The following is a 5,289-nucleotide window of genomic DNA, read 5'->3' as shown; positions in this document are numbered from 1 at the left end:
CTCCCTCCGCCCCTTTCGATTATTTACATTTTTTAGAGAGTGTCCGACACGCATTTGAAGGTGCATGTAAAGTATAGTTCTGTAACTTTTTTTACAATTTTCTTTTTCTGAATAAAAGTTGAATGTTTTAATTTTTATTTAGAAAAATAAAATTGTAAAAAAAAGTTACAGAACTATACTTTATATGCACCTTAAAATGCGTGTCGGAGACTCTCTAAAAAATGTAAACAATTGAAAGGGACAGAGGGAGTAATTCACTAGCCAAGTTACTTCTTTACCCTTGCATGCAAAATTGTCACAAGCTTGCTTGAGGGATACTTTGGTCAATTCTCAATTCCACTCATATTTTAAACAAATTAAAACCATAAAACTAAGGACAAGTTGTCATAATTCTCATCTCACTCTCACTTCACTCCACTCAACTCTCACCTCCCTCCTCTCCCTCTCTCGGCCCTCTCTCTCTCGGCCTTCACTTTCGGCCGAAGCCCCCCACCCCCCTTTTTCTTCATTTTTCATTCAAACATCCATCTTCTATTTAAGTAATCTTACTTCCCATATCTTGTTCTTAATAATCCAAAGAGTTTAGGGTGAAAAATCTATGTTTTGATCTTGCATGGTAGTGTTTTGTTAAACTCAAAGTAAACACCCTTGATTCTTGTGAATCTAAGGCTTTCGCCATGAGATATATTATCATAGGGTTGAGAATGGCTAGACATGAGTGTGTCACACTCATGCAAATGTTGTTTTCATCCTAATCCATTCAGCCATGACTTATTAGGAGCCGAATGGATGGTGTTCTTGTTGCCTTGTTGATTTTTGTGTGTTTATGTGATAATAGCTTGGTTTTGGAAATAAAAACTAGGTAAAACTCTTTGCATGCTAAGTGATCACATTAGTTATGGTTAATTCTAGGCTTGCATGTTGATTCTATGAAGAAATTTATATGGAAACCATATTGTTTTTGGCTTGTAAGTTCGAAAGCATGCATGCATAGGTTCAACTCATGATTTTCGAAAGTTCTTGATTATTTGGATTAATTTTTGTTAATAATCTCTAATTTCAGTTAAGTTAGGATATTAATTATGATATGTGCTCCTTGTTATGTGTTTTTGATTCGTATATATATGGAGGATTTAAGTTGTTATTTTCGAAATTGAGATGACTTGTAATTAGTATATTATTTTGACTCTTGTTTTGCTATATTGCACTCTAGGTAAGGATGATCTCCACTAAGCCAATATTGTGTGTGGGAGTGTTAGTTAAGTAGGTTACCTTGGTTGAGGGTTAGTTTGGGTTTTGGTTGAGGTTTGGTTTGGTTTGTCAAGTGGGAAATCATAGTGGAAAGGGTATATTAAATTCTGCAAATTTTCAGTTTGGTAACATGAGGTTTAGGGTGAGATTTGACCTTGTCATTGTAATGCACTTTGAGGCCCAAGTCACCAGAAGCTAGTATTAGGGGTATACTTCAGTTTCCAGATGTTTGTTAGAGGTTTCTAGGTTGTTTCGCTAGGTGCACGAGTGGAAACACTAAATCTGTCCAACAGGGAACAGTTTTGCTATGTGTATATAGGCCTAAGTGCCAATGTGCTTACTTTTGGTTTATAAATAGGTTGAGTTGGTGAGAATATATTATAATGAGGTTATTATTATTTTTTGTAGGCTCTCGAGATGAGGGTAAACTTGCCAGTCAGTCAAGTAAAGCTCCCAGTTGCTCCCACCTGCCAGTCAAGTCAAGCCTTTCTCAAGGCAAATATTTTAACCTATCTTTTTGTGTTTACACTGTAAGTGTGTGTTAACCTAGCTTTTATACATGATGCGAGTATTCTAATTCACCTTGATATACATGTATACATGACCCAAGTGGTTTCAAATCTATCTTTCGTATTACATGCAAATACCATGAACCCTCTAGTATCTATTGTGTTGGATTTTTAATCGCAGCGGGGCATGGTAAAACACTTTTACACATATAAAATCCAAATAACAGCATATAAATCGTGGTAAAAATATAGGGATCGAATCTAACCTTTAAAATAATTCGGAGACAATGATCAGAGATCCTTAGCAGTTGCTCCTCAAGTGTGAAGTACTCCACCGGTATCCACCAAGAAAACGATGTTAAGGAGGAGGAAGGAGGTGGAGAGAATTGGGTTTTCCAAACTTTTTGGGTTTTGGGGTACAAATAAAAATAGGGTCTATAATAGTATATTTATAGGCAAAATTTTCAGCTGAAATTTTCCCATAAATATTATTATTATTATCCCATTTATTATTCTCATTAATAATTAAAACACCTTTTAATTATTAATCCTTTTTCTAAACACTTTAGAAATAATTCTCTCTCTTGATTTAATTTCCAAAAATTAAATCCTTAATTAATAATATTAAGAACTTTTTTTAATTAATTTATAATCAATTAAATCTCATTTAATCAATTATTAAATTTGCCAATAAATTATTTATTTCACAAATAAATAATTATTAGCCATTATTAATTAATTCCTCCACCATTAAATCATTCTCTTTTTATGGTGTAACCCTGTAGGTTCAATATTAAGCCGGTAGTAGAAATAAATAATAATAAAACTATTTTATCATTATTTATATAAATTCTCTAATTTATTAAATATGATTAATTAATTAATCACATTTATTCTACATCGTGAGGGATACTTCTCAGCATATCGCGACTATCCGGATAATATGAATTCACTGCTTAGAATACCAAGAACCTATTCAGTGAATAGTTACCGTACAATAAACTCCTTCTACCCTACAATGTCCCGATTAAATACAAGGCATGGATCTCGTGTCAAGCCTATCTAATTTAATCACTTGCTTACCATTTACTATGCGTAGTTCTATGCAAATTAGAAACTCCTTTCTAATTTCATTCACTCTGGCCAGAGATTCCTGAACTAGCATAAGTGGATCAGCCTTGAACATTCACTTCCTTCATTGGAAGGGGTAGATCCTTTATTGATCATACACTATCTTCGTGTACAAATTCCTATACCCAGTAGAGCCCTAATAATTGTCCTTGGAGACTAAGAACTAAACCAAAGCATAGTTCAGTGTACACAAGATGACTATGATGACCTCAAGTCTAAGGATACTTGTACAACTATCACTATGTGAACAACGGCTGACACGTGAGTGAACTCCATCAGTTGTTCAGCTGTGCGAGTCATGTTCAGTGAACTTATTCTATAATAAGCACCTACATACTAGCTATAGTGTCACCACACAAATGTCTATGAGAACAGACATCCTTCATAATGAAGCAAGCATAGTATGTACCGATCTCTGCAGATTATTAATTACTAGTTAGTAATCCTACAACCAGGAACTATTTAAGTTTAGAGTTATCATCTTTTTAGGTCTCACTATTATGATCTCATCATAATCCATAAAAAGCTTTACTCTAAACTATGGTATATCTTATTTAAACACTTAAATAGATAGAGCCCGTAATAAAAACAAAACAAGTCTTTTATTAATATCAATGAAATCAAAACAGATTATATAAAAAGTTATTCCTAAATCCTAATACATGATTGGACTTAGGACATATTCCTTTCATATTGCAAGTAGTTTAACTTTACTTGGAGATTGCTATGAAAGTAATTCAAAAGTCATACCATGCTAGTATAAAAAAATAATTGTGATGCTTAACCCTGTATAAGTTGTATTTAGTAACTTTATCTTGACACCTAATAGTCAGTTATTCCTAAAAGTCATATATGCTTGATAACTCCATTCTTATCTTTAAACCATGAGACCCTATTATACTTTGAACTAATACTCACCTTCTTTATATTTTAAATACATGTGCCTTATCTGGAACCACTACATTGGACCTAGTTTAACTTAGTTCCTTTATACTATCCAATAACCCTGTTAAACCGAAATAACAAATCCTTTGTGAATAGAAACTTTGCAATTCCATTCGATAAGTTATCAGTCTAATTGATCATGGCCTTAAAGTTTATTGAACCTATTCCATGTGCTTCAAAGTTGATCTAGAACCCTTGATAAAGACGTTCACTGTTTAAGAAATTAACCGTCACTTGGCATCGGTTTTTAAAATAAAAAGTTAAAAGTGGATTTTCAGTCCTAAAGGGGGACAAATGTTTTCTTTAGATAGTGGATTTGGACTGAGACGCATGTCCTTTCCGCTTTTAAATTATAGGCTTAAAGGTTGCCTAGGGATCCCATTAATGTTCTAGAACCCAGCGAGGTTCGGGATTACTTCGCGGCTGATCACCGGCTGTAATCCATAGCGTCAGAAAATGGTTTTGATAAAGAAATAGTTTCTAATTGTTTTGTTACAAATAAAAGATGTCATCACCCTGAAAGTTTATCTCTTGTCACTATATGGTTGAATCTTTCATTTCCATTGTTATTTTATTTTGTTTATGTATATTATAGCACTTGGTGAGCATTTGGCTCACTACTTGCTTTCACCCTGATATTTCATCTTGCAGATATGATTAGATTCAAGCAGACAGCACGTAAGACTTGTGATGCCGATTCGTATTTTCGAGCTCAGGTAGATTAGTGATCGTTTTGTGTGAGGACTCGATATTGAAATCAGGTTGTAATAGTTAATAGTATTGGGCTGTTCCAAACCCTAAATTGTAAGATCTTGGTTTTGGTGTATAAATTTCCATTTCTAAACTATTGTAATTATTCGTATAGTTTTCTTTTGTTAAATTTGGTGTGTGACAACAACTGGAACCTGTCAATTTCTAGGAAACAAGCTTGTGTCCTGGTTCAGTAAAAAGTAAAATTCAGTCTCTACTTCTACAGCTGAAGCTGAATATATTGTTGCTGGCAGCTGCTGTGCATAAATTTTGTGGATGAAAAACCAATTGTTGGACTATGGTCTACAAGTGGATAGGATTCCTATTTTCTATGATAACACAAGTGCAATTTCCATCACTAAAAATCCAGTACAACATTCAAGAACGAAGCATATAGACATCAAGTACCACTTCATAAGAGAACATGTAATAAATGGTAATGTGGAACTGCATTTTGTTCCAAGTGAAAAACATCTTGCAGATATATTTACCAAACCACTTGTTGAATCCACCTTTTCAAGGTTGGTAAGTGAATTAGGTATGCTCAATTTCCCTTGAATTATTTCAGATATTTTTGCAAGTTGTTATGTAGCCAGAAATTTAATTGATTTTTCTGTTTTGGATAAAATTTTGGCTAAGTCAAAATTTACATCCCGACGGATGATCATTATCCATCGAGTTTGATCATCCTTCGGAATACAAT

This window comes from Apium graveolens, chromosome 1 (assembly GCF_009905375.1).
Source record: "Apium graveolens cultivar Ventura chromosome 1, ASM990537v1, whole genome shotgun sequence".
Taxonomy (NCBI): Eukaryota; Viridiplantae; Streptophyta; class Magnoliopsida; order Apiales; family Apiaceae; genus Apium; species Apium graveolens.
Note: the sequence above shows the minus strand (reverse complement) of the source record.